We start from the raw sequence: 17,926 nt of genomic DNA on the forward strand, positions 1-17,926 counted from the left end.
ATAAATTGAGAGAGTTCAATTAAAGTACAATAGAGAGTCTGATAAATATTGTTTATCCTTGATAAATCAATAACGCTGTGTTGGGTTTTCACCCGACTCTTGTCCCTTTTGTCTATCTCACCACTTAACGCGCCGGAGTTGAAAAGGGTTACTGCAAACAGGTCAAAGTTAGTCGGGGTACATTTACCCACCTTTCACTTTACAACAGCACAGATCTGAGCAGACCTTTGCTGAAGCCACGGGGATTGCCCCATGTAGAATTGCTAGAAAGAGAAAGTGACCTTCCCACTTGTAACGAATGGCAAAACAGGAAAGCAAAGATGAACAAACCTTGCCATTACAAGGAAGTGGTGATTAGTGTAAATTAATTAATTAGAGTAACCCCATACTGCAGTTTAAGGGTTGGATAAGTTTATTGAAGAGATATTGATCGATTGTTCAACAACACGTACTTTTTCATGAGTTTTAATTTTGAGGTCAAGTAGAAATGCATACTGAACAACAGTACAAATGGCTAAAGTACAAGATCCTTTCTATAAAACAATGCTTCATAATATTATACACAGGTCTTTGATGGAGCAGTGTTAGATGGTTAGGAAAACCCAGCATTATATACAAATAGTACTAAAAAAATGGGGACATCTAACCAAATAATGCAGGAACAAAAATCTTTCTGATAAGAAAAGCTATGAATCTTGAAATAAAAATTAAAAATGCTGGAAATGCACAGTAATTCAGCTGATATGTAGAATTTTCTAAAAAAAAGTATTCAGACATGCAGGAAATTTTTGCATGACAGTTAGAATCTTGGAATCCTTACAGTGCAGAAAGAGGCCATTTGGCCCATCACGTCTGCACCGACCCTCAGAATCAGCACTCTACCTAGGCCAACTCCCCACCCTATCCCCATAATCCCACCTAACCTACGGGTCAGTTTTATCATGGTCAATCCACATAACGGGCACATCTTTGGACTGTGGGAGGAAGCTGGAGCACCCAGAGGAACCCCACGCAGGCATGGGGAGAAAGTGCAAACTCCACACAGTCATCCAAGGCCGGAATTGAACCCGGGTCCCTGGCGCTGTGAGAAAGCAGTGCTAACCACTGTGCCTCCATGCCGCCCACGAGTTCCTGCCACTAAGTCAGCGTGTTCGCTGGGCTGTTGTAATATTCACTTTAATATTGTTCAGGCCAATGACGGGGCTCAGTGGGAATAGAATTCAGCTGCAAAGTTCACAATGTGATGACATCAATAGCAAGCTCATATTTTAACATTAAACCAAGGGAAGCCTTGCACCAGAACCATGGCCAGCAGAGGGCCGGTTATGTTTCAAAATTGCCTTCCTCTTTGCTTCGTGGGCAAGTAGAAGCAGGAATACACTCCCACGCCCCTCGTGAAGTCCTTTGGCCTCCTCAGCATTTTTGAGGCCAAATTTCCAAACTGGTACCCCAGTCAGGTATTAAACCTGATTTGGTGTCAAGCACGTTTCCAGAAAGTTCAATTTAACCAACCTCTCCAGCTAGAGCTTCTGCTACTAGGATTGTGCGCCACAGTCTTTACAACCCCGTAACATTAGAGACCAATGTCTTACATGAGACCCCTCATCTGTTCTGAAGACTGATATAACACAGATGGTAGTAGTCCTATATCAATAGCCCTACTCATATCCAGCATTTTTGTGTTTAATTTTGATTTAATTCAGTGTTTAACCAGCGTTTTAAAAATATTTATAAAACGGACACAGAACATATCTGTTAAAGATCAATTTTGAAAATGCAGAGTCCGGATATTGCTAGTTCCAGAATCCTGAACTAGGAGAGAATGACCCAGTCAGGTTTTCATTCCAGGGTAAGTGGGGTTCCTTGGGAGTCAGGTCGGGCAACCTCAGAATGAGTGTAGATGATCCGGTGTGGAGGCAGATTAGGCAAAAGGCACTGGGAATGTATCGAATAAGTATTAGAAAAACACTAAAACCTAAGCACTCATCCCCTTGACTCTCAAAGTCCCATCCATGCAAACCCATGCCATCAATCCCCCATGGCCCTTCATACATCCAGTGATAACATATGCATCTCTGTCCACTCTCCATGGCCCTTTATTGCTCTATGGTAACTTAGCACAAATTCATGCTAACTCATGCCCCATCCACCACCTATTGCCCTTATACCTACCATGCAGGGGTTGGTTTAGCTCACTTGTTTAGACAACTGGTTCATGAAGCAGAGCAAAGTCAGCAGCGTGGGTTCAATTCCCGTACCAGCTGAGGTTATTCATGAAGGCCCGCCTTGTCAACTTTCCCCCTCACCTGAGGTGTGGTGATCCTCAGGTTAAATCACCACCAGTCAGCTCTCCACCTCAAAGGGTCATCTGGGACTATGGCCTTTAACCTACCATACCTATGCAGTCAGCATCCACCATGGGCAGACCTCTTAACCCACGTGGAGGTTAAATACAGTTCAAAGTTCTAGTGCAGACTTTGTTATTTAAAAAATAAACTATTATTCATAAAACTCATTTACATTCCTGCAACTATGTTATCATTATAACAGCAAACATTTAATTCAATTGCGTAATCTCTTATAAAAACAAGCATTGCAATTCATAGTCCCACTTCAAAGAATCCATTGCCACTTTGAGCTGTCAATCAAACTCAAATGCCAGGCATCCAACTATGCTAAATCAACCATCATAAAATCAGTCATGCAGCACTAATCCAATAATGGCAGCCCTAAGGTTTATGTCAACAGAGTGAAATAATGAATAATTATTTCATTAACTCTCAAGACAGTTTTTTCAAAGAGTTGAAGGATAGGAGTTTCAAATGCCTCGGCAGTAATAATAGCTCCTTTGACAGTTCATCATGACACTTTTTTGAGTTATTTTTGAAAGTTTCAATGAGCTTGTAGTTCCAACTGGTTTCTAAACTTTTTACACACATCCATGCCTACTTTTAGTATCACAAAAGGGCACCTGACCTGCCCAAAAGGGCACCCTGGCTATTCAAAAAAATTCACAAGTTCAGACCTGCTCCTAGTAGATCTAATCTGAGCATGCGCCTCTGCATCATGGATGATGCAAATTGGGATCTCAGGCACCTCTCATCAAAATTACATACAAGTGTGGGTAGCTGCTGATTCTTATGGTCAGCTGCCTCTATGAAATCCACATGCACAAATGCCGATCTGGGCCTGTTACCATTGCTACAAGAATGGATGGTGTGGCGATCTGAGGTGAGACTTCGGGATTCTGATCTGTTTTGCCACTTCTGCAACAAAGAGGCTCTCCATCATTGTAAAATTCCAGACCCACGTTAATTTAATATTACATCACCAATTTAAAAAACTGCATCATATACACAAAGCATCATGGGTTGGATAACCTCAACCACAGTATAGATATTTTTAGCTCTAATTCAGTATATCTTCCAATTATTAAACATAAAAAATGTAAAACCAGTTGTAAATACAATTACATGATGCTATAATATGTGCATTATATGCAAACAATTCTCAATTTTAGAATTTAACATTAAAAACTGCTGTGTACCTTGGTGCCAGATGCAGGCATATTATCCAAAAATCCAAACGTTGAATTAACATTCAAAACAACAGTATAAAAACTGTAAAAGGCATTGGAGGCTAACAAAAAATGCTTCTTTAGCATTAATAAAACTTTTTCAAAGACGATGAACAATTTTACACTGTCACAACTGGTAAATGATTATGATACAACGGCTTGGCCTACTGAATTTTACTGGATCATTTTGCAACAAAAATGTTGCCTTAAGTTCGCATACAAATAATGCAATGAACTATTTTAAATAATTTCAAAACTATGAAAAATTTCAAATGTAATATAATACAATGTTGGTTGATGCATGCATTTCTACATTTATTTAGAAGAAAAAGTATAGATTTATTTGATGTGGTGTATTACAAACATTTGGCTATGAATCCAGAGCACTTAAGGATCAGGCTCGTTCGGAGGGCGGAGTTTGCGTGTGTTGAAGTAGCACACCACTTGCTGAGGCAATTCAGCCAGTACACTTTGTGCAAGAGCTTCTTTTGTTGCCTGTAGAGATACAATGTTAACCTAATTAATGTAACAAGTCAATTTAATTTGAAATCTGACATCAACAATTGGGTAATGTTTAACAAAGTGATGTTTCAAGTTCCCATTCAAACTCATTTGCATTGCCACAAACATAATGGTCAGAATTCTAAGTTTGGGAGACCATGTTCTGTTTGGATTGTTTACTTGCATTTCCCTTCACACTCAAGTGGATTTCAAGGTACCCTCCTGGGAAACTAAACGCAATGTTTATAAACTTCTAGCAATGATTGACAGCTCTTGGACCACAGCAAAACCAGTTAAGTGCTTTCACTTCCTCTTTTTCTCTGTAGAATGTACTTAACAATCCAGACAACTGGCTGTGTGTGCAAGCTGTCAGTCACAGCTCAGTAAAATCAATTTCACATTGATATGGATGAACGCATTGCAGATCAAAAATCTGAGGGGGTTTAAACCCAGCTGATGAGGTTTCCCCTTTCTAGGAATTTACAAGTGGTGCTTTCTCTGCCTGAGCCAGCAGGTGTATTGCCCAGTTGAGTTTTAACTCTTCTTTCTCTGTCTGGACTACTCTCTAACTGGAGGGAGTGAAAAGAGTTTCTGGTGGGTGTCCCTTGTAGGGGGTTTCTGGTGGGGTGCCCGGCGGCACTTCTAGGATGCCAGACTGGTGGTACCAAGGTGCCCTTGTATCAGGGGGTGTGCGAGGGTGCCACCCTGCCCTGTCCCAACCGCCCGGGTGTCAGCAATGGCCTGGGAGACCCCCCCAGGTGCCATTACAACTGGTCCATTTTGTGTGTGCGAAAACTAAACAGCACCCTGGCAAGGTCACCCAGGCACGGTCGGTGAGTCCCACAGTCCGGTGAATCCTGCATCCAGGTATTTAAATTTTCAAATCTGGATCTTGCCCAGATCACGGAGCAAGTCACGTGACTCGTACAAGGTTTTGCGCCTAGCGCAGAGCTCAATTTTGTGCTCGACACGATTCACCCATTGAGCCCAGATCCGCGGCAGGCGCAACAGGGTTGATGAATCATGCCCTATAGCTAGCCTAAGCTTAGGCTATTGTAATGCAAGTTCAAATGTGGTATCCAAACAACAAAATTATCTGAAAACCGAATTTACTTTTTAAATTCATTTGTGGTTGTTGCTGGCTGGGCTAGCATGTATTGCCCTGGAATTGAGTGGCTCAGTCATTTCAGAGGAGGGACATTTAAGAGCCAACCACATTGCTATCGATCTGGACTCACATATAGGCCAGACTAAGTAAAGACAGCAGATTTCTTTCCCTAAAGGACATTAATGAACCAGATGAGCACGATCCTCCACTGTGCCGGAAAAGCAGCTCGCCACAGCACTGCGTGGCCTATGAAAGCTGGTCAACCCCACTCTCGGGATCACCCAGCTTGCAACGCCTCGTGAGATTCAACACAATCTGCCCACATTGGACAGGATGATTTTTTGGCAAATCCGCATATTAGAGCGAGGCAGTAAGCTTTACTCTCATGTGCAGACTCCACAGGTATCGGAGGCTTTGGGATTCAACCACTTTCTCCTCAGAGACCTCGGGTGCGCGCCATTTGGTACATGAAGAACAATGTTTTACGCAGAGAGTAGTGGGTATCTGGAGTTTGCGGCCTGAGGCAGAGACCCTGAACTCTTTTTTAAAAATACCTGGATCTGCACCTTAAATGTTGTAAGATACAGGGCTATGGTCCAGGTGCAGGAAGACGGGGTTAGAAAGGGCACCTGGGTGTGCTCGGGATGGCATGGACAGGGCAATAGGAACATAGGAAATAGATGCAGAAGTAAGCAATTCAGCCCCTCGAGCCTGCTCTGCCTTTAAATCAGATCATGGCTGATCTCTTCATGGTCTCAAAGTTACCGCCTTACCTGTTCCTCATATACCTTTAACATTATTTTTTTTATAACCAAAAATATATCTATCTCCTTCTTGAAACTATTTAATGACTCAGATTACACCGTACTATGGGGCAGCAAGTTCCACAAATTCTCCACCCTCTGCGAGAAGTAGTTCCTCCTCATCTCAGTTCTAAATCTACCGCCTCTCAATCTATATCTGTGACCTCATTCTAGATTTCCCCACAAGGGGGAACAAACATTTGGTCTATGTTTACTTTATCAATCCATTTTAGTATTTTATTGACCGTAATCAGATCCCTTCTCATCCTCCTAAAGTCCAGCGAGTATAAGTCCAAACTTTTTATAATCTCTCATACGTCTGTCCTTTCATCCCCGGAATTGCCTCCAGTGCCACCACATTCTTCCTCAAATAGGGAGACCAAAACTAAACACAATACTCCAGATGTGGTCACACCAACACTCATATACAACACCCAGTTATGAGCCGAATGGCCGCTTTCTGTGCTGCAACAACACTTCTCTACTTTTATGCTCCAGTTTTTTTTGCTAACATTCCATTTGTCTTTTTAATTACATGCTGTATCTGCATACCGTCTTTCTATGATTCATGAACAAAGACACCCAGATCCTTCTGCCCAGACACATTTTGAATCTGCTTTCCATTTAGATATTAATTTGCTTTTCTATTTTTTCGGCCAAAATGGATAACCTCTCAATAAACTCCAGCTGCCAGATTTTAGCCTAATCTCCTAATTTATCTATATCATTCTGCAAAATCTTTATCTCCTCTTCACTGGCAGCTTTCCCACCTATTTTAATATCATCCACAAATTTTGCTATGTTACATTCTGTCCCAGTTATGGGCCGAACGGCCACCTTTTGTTCTGTAACTTTTCGGTCGCTCTACATTTTACAACTTTTTGTAAGGGAGTCAAAGATTATGGGGGGGGGGGGGGGGCAGAGGGAGAGAAACAGACTGTAGACATTGGTATGGTCCTTGAGATATAAATATTTTAATTTATAGTCAAGACGTTGATAGGGGCAGACAGCCGAATACACGCAATGCATAATCAAAGAACACCAAAGGTATAATTGCCCAAACCGAGAAGCAGGACACGCAGTTACCATCCAGCAGTCTCTGAAAAGGAACAGGCCAGTTTTCAGCCACTAAACCTGAAGGCCAGGTTTACAACAAAAAGGGTCCGAGTCTTAGAGCCAAGGCAGTGCAGAAACCCTTAATTTATGAAATAAATTTAGAGTACCCAATTTAGAGTACCCATCGCCCTACTCTTAACATCTTTTGCGTGGAGGGGGGGCGGGGGGGGCGAAACCCACACAAACACGGGGAGAATGTGCAAAATCCACACGAACAGTGGCCCAGGGTCAGGATCAAACATGGGACCTTGGCGCCACGAGACAGCAGTGCTAACCACTGCCCCACTGTGCTGCCCAGCAGAAACCCTTCATAATACCTTCTCTGGACCAGGAAAAAGTCAGTTCCCAGATTTGAGTATCATCCTGTATTGTGTGGTTACTATAGCTGGTTATTCAACTTGGATGTTGTTTGGGGAACAAAGGAAGTCTTAAGTGTTCAAGTATTGTGCAACAAGGGGCATATTCTATAGAAACTGTGTGTTTAATAATTCATACATCTCAATTGCATGAGAGTAGAGTCATCCTGTCTGTGTGTATTTGCCTTTTCCTTACTTTCATAAATAGTGTTTAATAATTGTTACACAACTGAGCTATTTATTCTCATTGAAACCAACATCTATGCTTTGATATTTGACTAATCCAACACTCTCTTGATTAACCTCTCACCTCACATGTGCTGTAAAACTCTCAAGCACCTATCTTACCAGACACTCAATTTCTTATCTCATGTTTACTTTCCTACATTGGCTCCCAGTTCATCAAGCCTTGACCTGGAAATTCTTGTTCTTGTTTTCAACTCACCATGGTCTCACCATTTTCTAGCTTTGTAACCTTCTCCAGTCCTACAACTTTCACAATCCTCTTGAATTTTTCTGATTTTACACCTTTGTACATGCCTAATTTTCATCACTTCATCATTGGTAGCCATTCCTTCAGCTGCCAAGACCCAAGCTCTGAACTTCCCTCTCCGTAACCCTCTCTGTCCTTCAAGATACTCCTTCAAACTTGAATCCCCTGTACTAATATCTTATGTGGCGGAGTGTCAGATTTTGTTTACTAACACTGCTGTGAAGTGCTTTGGAATGTTTTGCAACAATGCTATATAAATATTAGTTATTGCTGTTGTTATACTTGACTAAAACCAGATGATGCCCTGGACTGTGCAAGAGCGCCTATTATAAATATATTTTGATGAATTCTACAGTTGTTTGTTTTTCTAAATTTTCTCAGCTCCAAGAATCTGGAGGTTTAAACTGCAATTTGGGCAACAATAGGACAGAACAAGATAAAAGCTATTGCAGCCAATGTGCTGGCAATATTGGAACAGATAAGTGTAGATATTCGCCAAAAATACCAATAATGTAATCTCACCCTGCGCAAAAATCTTTACATGAAATCAGTTTTTACAATTTTTAAAACACAATGTAAAATTAAATCTTGTAAGTGATGTAATATGTTGCACTGTAACCACGCAAGACTTACATTGTGAAATTTTCTAAACGGCACAAACTGGACAATATCCCGGATTGCTATTTCACCGGTGGGTGATTTCAGGACACAGTCATCACCGTCCAGAAATTCCATGGCACTGAAATCTGCTCCACCAACACCAACAATGATGATGGACATTGGCAACTTCGCAGCATTAACAATGGCCTGTCTTGTATCATCTAAATCTGTTATCACTCCATCTGTGATGATCAGGAGGATGAAATATTGCTGTTAAAGAACAGGAAAATGCAATTCAATATGCTGCAAATGCATTTTATTATCAGGCACATTAAATTTAATGGACACATAGTTTGAGGTACACAGTAAAACTGCATTTAGAGTACAAATGTAGTAACAGTAGAAGATAATTTTGTTTCACATTGCTGCTAACCCCTGTCAGAAGTAAAAATCATGGCTGAAATTTTAAACTTGGGAATAAAGGAATGATAGAGATATAAACAGGTACAGCAGCAGAGTAGGGAACTCGCAGGAATTCTAATGCATCATGTTCAGTTTTGGGTACACCATTTTAAGAAAGACAACAAAGTCATTGGGAAATGCACATGATTTACTCAGATTATGTCACAAAACGAGAGGCTTTAATTACAAGGAGAGATAAGGAAATTGGAATTTGAAAGAGACAAATATTTGGTGAAAATTGAAAAAAACGTATTGCGACAAAGTTGAAGATTGAAACTAATTGGACAACTCTTTTAGAGAGCCAACGCAACCGTGATGGCTGAATGGCCTCATTTTGTGATAATTAAAACTATAATTTCTGATGTACATTTTTAAATAGTTACAAAATAAGTGAAGTCAAAGGGGGGGATTTCTTTCTGTGACCACAACCAAAATCAGGTGACATTGCAGGGGTGTATGCTGAAAAATGCAGGTGAAGAAGCCAAAATTTGCTCGTGCTGACTGGGATGGTCTTCCCCAACGCCCGCTGCGAATGCTGCTGCTTCCCTTCACACTATGTGCAAATGAGCTGACTTCACACCAGATTTTCATCCTTTCCCTCCCCACTACTGCTGTCCGAGGCTGACAGGTAGAAGGTGAGAAGGAGGCCACAGATTGCTTCATTTTAGTAGCTTCCTCCTTCCCTTTGGCCCTTGTTACTTGAATCTTGGCTGCAGCCATCAACAGATGCCTTCATTCTGACCTTCAGGAGAGCTTATGCCTCTTGGGTTTTTCACTGCCAAAAGCTCCTCCCTTATCGTCTCCCCCTCATGAGGAGTCGTGTCATGTACATGCAATGACTCTTAGTTGAGGAAAATGGATCAAGATTGGGAAGACATACTTCTGCCCTGATGAAACTCTGCCTCAACTAGGAGGATTCATCTGCAGATATCCTGCTACCTGTATAGTTCCCAATTAATTTTAAGATTATCTGTTCAAGAAGAAAATCTTTACACAAGGGTTGAATGCCATAGCCTTTCTATCAGCCTCCAGCAGTACAGTGAGAAAGGAATTAACTTGCAAAGGCTCCATGTCGATATCTCTCTCCCTCCTTTAATGCAAGATAACACAGAAATATTGTGCACAACTTTTCTAGATTAAGCACACAGCAATACTTCTAACAGTAATCGAAAATACTCATTTTGAAACATTATTCGGGATTCCTTATCTCAACAAAGGTTTATTTTTCACACTGGCAGGTGAAAATCTCCAACTCTGACAAATAAGAGGCAATGTTAATAGATTCCAGTTTAACCCGCTACGCTCCAGTCCATACCAGCTTTTTGAAATTTCTCATTTGTAATGACATAATAGTCTCGTGGTTGTCAATGATGTCATCATGAAGCTATTCAATCCACAATGCATTTCTTTCATTGATAAAATATTCAAAGCCATAGACAGTAATATTTTGCTTCTGCAAGCATTTACCAGAAACTACATAGTGCTCCTTTGTCCTATTTTTGATTGTATGCACCAACATATATTACAACACAAATTGTGTGTTGTTTTTAAAAAATAAAATCTCATTATTGTAACAGTAGCAGCTTCCTGAGATAAACCTCATCAGACATACAGAGAACAACATTATGATGCCATTTTGATGTAGATTTTTTCTGCAGGCCCCCTGATGGAGCTTGCAGAAAGGAATATGTACATGGAGGAATACTCACTGACGCTATAGGCTGCTGTGCTGCTGCAGCTGCAAATCCCGCCACATGGTTTATAATGGGCGAAAAGTTTGTAGGTCCATGGAGCTTGACTTGAGGCAGACAGTTTCGATAAGCATCAATTATCCCCTCCACTCCTAATAAACACAATTCATAATGAGACATCAAATTTCATGCAAGAAAGAGAACATATCGTGCTCACCACAACGTGGCCCAATAAGTTAACAATTTTGCAGAACAACTTACTCAACACGCAAGCCCGTTTTGAATGTTTCAGGAAATATTTTACACAGATTTACCAGTTGGATAACATTAAACGAAAAAGAACTGCCTGCATTTATATAGCACCTTTAATGACCTCAGATCATCCCAAAGTGCTTTACAACCCATGAAGTATTTTGGAAGTGTACTCAGGATTGTAATGTAGGAAAATTTGTGCACAGCCAGCTCCCACAACCAACAATGCGTTAATTATCAGATTTTCTTTTAGTGATATTGGTTGAGAGAAAATTAATGGTCAGATTATACTGGGGAGAACTCCTTCGACATTTTTCAAAAATGGTACTGTGGGATATTTTATGTCCAATTAAGAGGGGAGTTTTCAATTATTTTAATCAGTAGCCAAAGCATATATAATATTTAAATAGCATCCTCTGTACTGTAAAATCCAATGTTTCCAACACCTACCACAACTTTTATTTCTATAGCACCATGTAGAAAAACATCTGAAGGAGGTTCACAGAGATGTAATCAAAGGCACCAATAGATGCCAAGACAAAGAATAAGATGTTGGGCAGGATGACCAAAAACTGTCAAAGAGATGGATTTTAAGGAGGATCTTAAAGGAAGAAGAGTTCGTAAGATCGGAATTACCTCACATCTTAATTTGAAATTTTACGAACTAGTTTTCCAAACCAGAAAGCACATACAGACAAATTGAATCAGGTTCTATTTACATAAACGGATCCAGGAAAAAATGCGCTTTTAAGCTTTCTCTTAGCATCAGTGCTAGCAGGTCATAAGCAGCAAATGATAGCACCACCACATAATCATTAAAAAAGATGTAAAGGTTAGGTAGATTGGCCATGTTAAATTGCCCCTTAGTGTCCAAAGGTTAGGTGGAGCTACAGGGATGGGGCGATGCAGTGGGCCTGGGTAGGGTCCGCAGACCCGATAGGCCTCCTTCTGCACTGTAGGGATTCTATGATGCCACATCATATGTTATGTTAATTATATTATTTAGCACAACACTGGGCATTTAATTTAAAATTTATTCTGGCATAATGATAACTATATGGCAACTTTTCACAGTGCAATGAAATACATGATACTTTTCCTCTTCCTCTATCCTTTCAAATAGTTCACAGTATTGTTATGCCATTAATAAAACCTTTTATGTTCTTTTCATATGATGCAACATTCCACACAATGTAGAACTGAAGTATATAGAGTGGATCTTCTAAAGTTATGTATTTTGTGTCTTTTAATTAATTAGATTTGACCATCCCCATCTTGAATACTTGATCATGAAACCTCTGTGCTACAAAATACCTCCATCTTACACGATACTGCTAAACACTTTGGGCGCGATTCTCCGCTGCCCATGACGGGTCAGAGAATAGAGGGAGGGCCTTCCCGACAATTTTCACGGCCTCCCGCTATTCTCCCCCCCCCCCTCCGGCCTCCCCCCGACACGAATCGCTGCTCGCCGTTTTTTACAGCGAACAGCGATTCTCCGCAGGCCGATGGGCCGAATACCGCGGAGTTTACGGCCGTTTTCACGGCCGCGATCACACCTGCTTTCAGCGTTCATGAAACGGCCGCAAAGTGCCCGTCCCGGACAACCATGGCACCGATTGGCACGACCGCACCACGGCCGTGCCAAGGGTGGCATGGGCCTGCGATCGGTGGGCACCGATCGCGGACAGCGGGTCCGATACCCGTGCACTATTTGTTCTTCCGCCGACCCGCAGGATCAGTCCGTGGGGCGGCTGAGGGGCATGACGGCCCGCGCATGCGCGGGTTTGACGCATCTGCGTGATGACGTCATCCGCGCATGCGCGGGTTGGAGCTGTCCAACCCGCGCATGCGCGGCTGACTTCATTGTGCGCATCAGCCGCCGTGACTCTTGGCGGGCGGAGTTAGCGACGTTCGCTAACTCCGCGTCGCCGTGATTCCCCAGGCCCCGATACTAGCCCCACCCGGGGGGGAGAATCGGGTCCCGGGACGGAGCTTCGAGGCTGGCGTGAAACACGGCCAGTTTCACGTCAGCCTTCACGGCACGCCGGATTTGCGGAGAATCACGCCCCCTTTGGAAAATGAGTTTATTATTGCCCCTACTGTCATTTTAAAACATGCTAAAAAATGTCAGAGGAGGAGAATGCCATACCTGCACAGAACGGATTGGTAGAGTTGAAATTAAGTGGAAATTCATGTGATACCTGCAGAGGGGAAAAGCCATTAAAGTATAAATTGTACACAAAATATAATATCAAATTAGTAATACCTTTCATTAATTGTTCCATATTTACCTGCCAATTAGGAGGTATCTGTGCACCAAATCCAAATGCCGGGAACAATTTGTCTCTGAAATAATCATAATCAGACATTCACCAGTAAATTGAAAGCAAAGAAAACAATCATAACCAGCAATGTGCTACAACAAATATTCTTCAAAAGCTCGTCCAGTGGTATATCTCCATCATTTGCATGGCAGGCCAAACTGTTCTAGACGTGTTTTAGCTCGTTTATAATGCTAGTTCAAATTGAAATTTTCTTGCCAAGAAAACATGCTGACAGGCAATTAAAGAGCTCCACTTTGATGAAAGAACAGCATTCAGGCGATCCAATAGAACTCAGACATAATCCTCCTGACCTAAAAAAGTTTTAAACTTTCAAGTTCCCAGACCAGCAGGATTGCTGAAGGCAGGGCTATACTCCTTCCAATACAAAGGCCGTAACAGTAAGTTCTTAATTGCACAAGGGAAAAAAACTGACTGTTCAAATTAAATACTGTTCCAACACTAGAATTAGAAATGATAAAGGAAGAGAATGGATTAGAAGTGTATGAATGATAAAGTACAAAATATAAAGATTATTCCAACGGTTATCTTGCTCTGGTTCTCATTTATTCATCACAAAGGGAATGACGGAAGGCCTATAAATGTTGGCCTTGCGCGAGGTGCTCACATCCCAAAAATAAATTTTAAAACGTATGCATAAAGGTATTGCACTGAAGTGACAAATGATGAGGCAGAAAGCAAGGTAACTATAATTTCTTGATAGGTGGGCGAATTTAGCAAAAATGTTAAATTTTATTTTTTAAATTAGTCAGGCCAATTGCTTTTTATAATATATTATAATATATTAATGCCGTAGGGTCCAATATTTGCCACTGAGGCGACAAGCTCCACAAGGACCCAGCTTAGTTTAAAAAGCTCCAAATCATATGATTTCTCACTCTTGAGGAGGCAGGTGCATGATCGAGTCAGGCTCGCCAACCCAGGAAGCAGATCATAGGCTGCCATGTGGGCAGGCATGTGCCAACGTAGGCCGGTTAGAAGGCCCACCTTGGTTCTCTGTGATTCCGGTTGTAATAAAAGTAGTCAGGCGCTGTAGCTGCTACCCTTCGTAGACCCTCACCCTCCCATCAGTCAGCCTCATTATGCATCCTTGGCTGAGGTCTCAAAACATTAAAAGTATAAGCTCAGCAGGGATTCTGTTATGACCAGTGGTGAATTGCCGACTTTGCTTAATTGACATCTTTAAGTGAGTTCAAAAGAGAGAATCTCAGCAGATCTGGCAGCATCTGTACGGAGAGAAAAGAGCTAATGTTTCAAGTCCAGATGACTCTTTGACCAGCTTTGACACTGGGCGGGGCAATCGCTCACGGCATCACCATGCCAACCTCATTCCAGGAGCAACCCTTGTCCCTGTCCGTCTGCCCCACCGATCACCCATAACCCCCACCGACTGCCGAGGACTCTGGCTGCACATCTGAAGGCTACCGCTAATCAGGCACCTCCCCTGGGTGGGCAGGCCACGTAGCATGTGGGGGTCATTGCCTAGCATTCCAATCGCCTAGACACTGTGCCTGAACAGTGCGGGAGGCAACACCACACACGCAGCAGCCAACATCCGAACACCCAGCGGATGGGACACAGGTCCGGGGACACGCCCACAACTGGAGCCTGGGTTAGCGCCATCAGGGGATTTGCCTGGAGAGTTGGGCAAAGGATCCGGGGGTCAACCCATATTGTGGAAGGAAGTGACAGAGTCACCATAATGTTTGTGCAAAATGTTGTTTAATGTGCTGTGCAATACCCCATTCCCGATAGTGCCGCCCCCCAACCCCACAGTTCCCAACCCCACCCCCTCCTCCCATGCCCTCAGTGATCCTCAACATGCTTGGCCCTCCTAGCTCTACCACTACGTCTTGGTGTTTCCCCAGGATGCACATCTGAGGTGGAGGCAGCCAGCTGCTTACCTCGTCCAATGGCCCTCAATGCCCCTGGCAGGCGATCTCTGGGAGCTCTGGAGCCGGAGGACCCTGGCTCACTTGCCGGCAGCACATGTACAGCCGTGCTGCCCTGTCCTGTGTGCTGCCTCAAGATGTGGCCTCATCAGAGGGATGGAACTCTCGGGAGCTGGTGGCCACCGTTGCCACTCCATGCGACAAGTCCAGGTTGGCACACAGGCCACCTCTTCCCGATCGGTGCCCATGGACCCTGGCGTTCATCTTGGGATGGAGGGGCAGCTAGTTCGAGTCCCGGCTACCTCTGCATCGTCTGGCTCTGCCAGCCCTGGTGCTTCCCCATGGTCTGCACCATGGTATCGACGCCCTCAGCAATGCTCCTCAGTGACTGGGGCATGCTCTGCAGTGCCTGAGCCATGCCCACCTATGACTGGGCCAAGCTCCGCAGCGCGACAGCCATGCCCATCTCAGAGTGGGACATGTCCCGCAAAACCTCCTCTAGGTTAGCCTGGTACTGGGTGACATCCCCCAGCGAGTCAGGCATTCTGCCGAGACCCTCAGCCATGGCCGTAATCGAAAGTGCGGTGCCTCTGGCCCCTTCACACAGGGTGCCGACGTCATGCATCAAGCTCTCCACTGCAGTCGCCACCCTAGCAATGTTGGCCTCAGTGCCACTCATTGCCGGTGTCATCTCCTGCGCCCGTAGCCTCTGAGACACCTCCAAGCGGCCTGGGGTCTCCTGGAGTGACGCTGACATCTCCCTCTTAATGTCCCAGCCGCTACCTATCATCCCCATCAGCTCCGGGTAACCCATTTACAGAAGCTCAGCATGCAGGGATCCAGCAGACCTCTGGCTGCTGTCCCTCCTGGGCGTTTCTGCCTCCACCAGATGCACATCAGCAGCATTGTGCTGCTCACCAGATTGTGCCCCAGGAGCCTGACCACTAACATGTCCCACTGAGCTGTGTGTATCTGTGCTGGTGAAGGGTGGGGATGACAGCTGTGCCGTGACCACAGTGGCATCCTCGGAGCTCTCCTCTGAGGTGTTCTCCTTGGAGTCGGAGAGTGGACCACCCGGCACCATCAGCTGGACGACCTGCAGCAGAATGGACATATGGTCAGTGGGAGGGATGGGTCAGTCAATTAAGGCAATTATTACTCACATTTGATAGGTCCTCCAGGTGGATCCCGATAGTTCCTTACCTCTGCGGCGTCCGCCAGCCTCCGCATTGGTGACCGCCCTGTGCTCGGCCACCCCGTCACCTCCAGGGCATGTTCCTCGTAGGTGCGTTGTGGCAGGTCACCATTCTTCAGCTGGTTAGTTCGTATTTCGTTGCAGGCTGATGGAAGGTTAGCTAGCTTCTCTCCAGAGATACTGCCTGACCTGCTGAAAATCTCCAGCTTTTTCTCTTTAGGTTTCAGATTTACAACATCCTCAGTATTTTTAGGGACTGGTTTAGCAGAGGGCTAAATTGCTGGCTTTGAAAGCAGACCAAGGCAGGCCAGCAGCACGGTTCAATTCCTGCAACAGCCTCCACGAAAAGGCGCCGGAATGTGGCGACTAGGGGCTTTTCACAGTAACTTCATTTGAAGCCTACTTGTGACAATAAGCGGTTTTCATTTTGTTTCAGGTGGTGAGGATTCTTATGTCTGGCACTCCTCCGGCAGTCTGGGCCCTCTCCCGCTGATTGTGAGAGAGTTTTTCCTGAGGAGACACAGAGAGAGCATCGTTAGCGACACACGTTGTTCATTGGTGGGAGAGGGGGTGTGAAGGCTAGGGGAAGAGGGAGGGTGGGTGGGGGTCACTTGAAGAGTTGGGGGGTGTGCTCCCTTTGGTGGGAAGTGGGAGGTGGTGGCGTTGGTGTCTACTCACTCTTACTGCCCGGTGTAGGTCGTTGACCTTCTTCCTGCAGTGGGGGCCAGTCCTCTTTGTCATACTGTTGGAGCTAATGGCCGCCGCCACCTTGTCCCAGGCAGCACTCGCTGCCTTGTAGCTCACCCTCCTGGACTCCTGCGGGAACAGGACATCCCTCCTGGCCTCCACCGTGTGCAGGAGCATCCCCAGGTCAGCGTCCCCAAATCTTGGGGCTGGTCTCCTCAGCACCATTACTGCAAGCTGGCTGGGGTTGGCCGAGCAAGGGCAGTTTATGTGCTATTCAATCTTGTTAACAGGGGGGGCTGGCGAGCGCAGTCTCGGCGAATCGGCAGGTGAGGTGTTATTTGCGGTGAGAAGCATGTGAGGCCTCCTTAAGTGGACCAATTAACGTTGAATTGCATTGTCAGTTTCCCTGCACCGAGCGCCGGGTAACGCATGGCAATTTCTGCTTGCTACAAGACTTGGAAATTTTTCAGGAGAATCGCGCCCATAGTGTATACTGGGTGAATAGGGATGGAAGGGTCATGAGTTGGCATTGTGAGTATGAGGGGCCATGCGGAAGGGAGGGGGTGGGGGTATGGGTAAGACCTTTTGAACTTGCCTATCAAAAGGTTGCCAAATTCAGACTATGGTTCAGGTGAACTACAGATCATGGAGAAGCATGACCCAACTCCACAAAAATTGCAGGGTGCTAGGAGATGATACCCTTTGCAATGGAGACAACCATGAGGAGAGTTCAGGGTGAAAGCTTTCTACCCACACCCTTATCTCACACAACAAAAACTGCCACACTGAAAAGGAAACAGGAATCCCAAATCTCCTTATCTCCCATTCTTACATGGCTCAAGCAGCAA

General features: G+C 44.3%; 1 pseudogene; it reads right to left on the reverse strand.

The window, feature by feature from the left end:
• Positions 1-389: 389 nt before the first annotated feature.
• The window catches only part of LOC119972431, a 56,619-nt pseudogene continuing 39,082 nt past the window's right edge, over positions 390-17,926 (reverse strand).

Source organism: Scyliorhinus canicula, chromosome 10 (genome assembly GCF_902713615.1).
Source record: "Scyliorhinus canicula chromosome 10, sScyCan1.1, whole genome shotgun sequence".
In the NCBI taxonomy this organism is placed as follows: domain Eukaryota; kingdom Metazoa; phylum Chordata; class Chondrichthyes; order Carcharhiniformes; family Scyliorhinidae; genus Scyliorhinus; species Scyliorhinus canicula.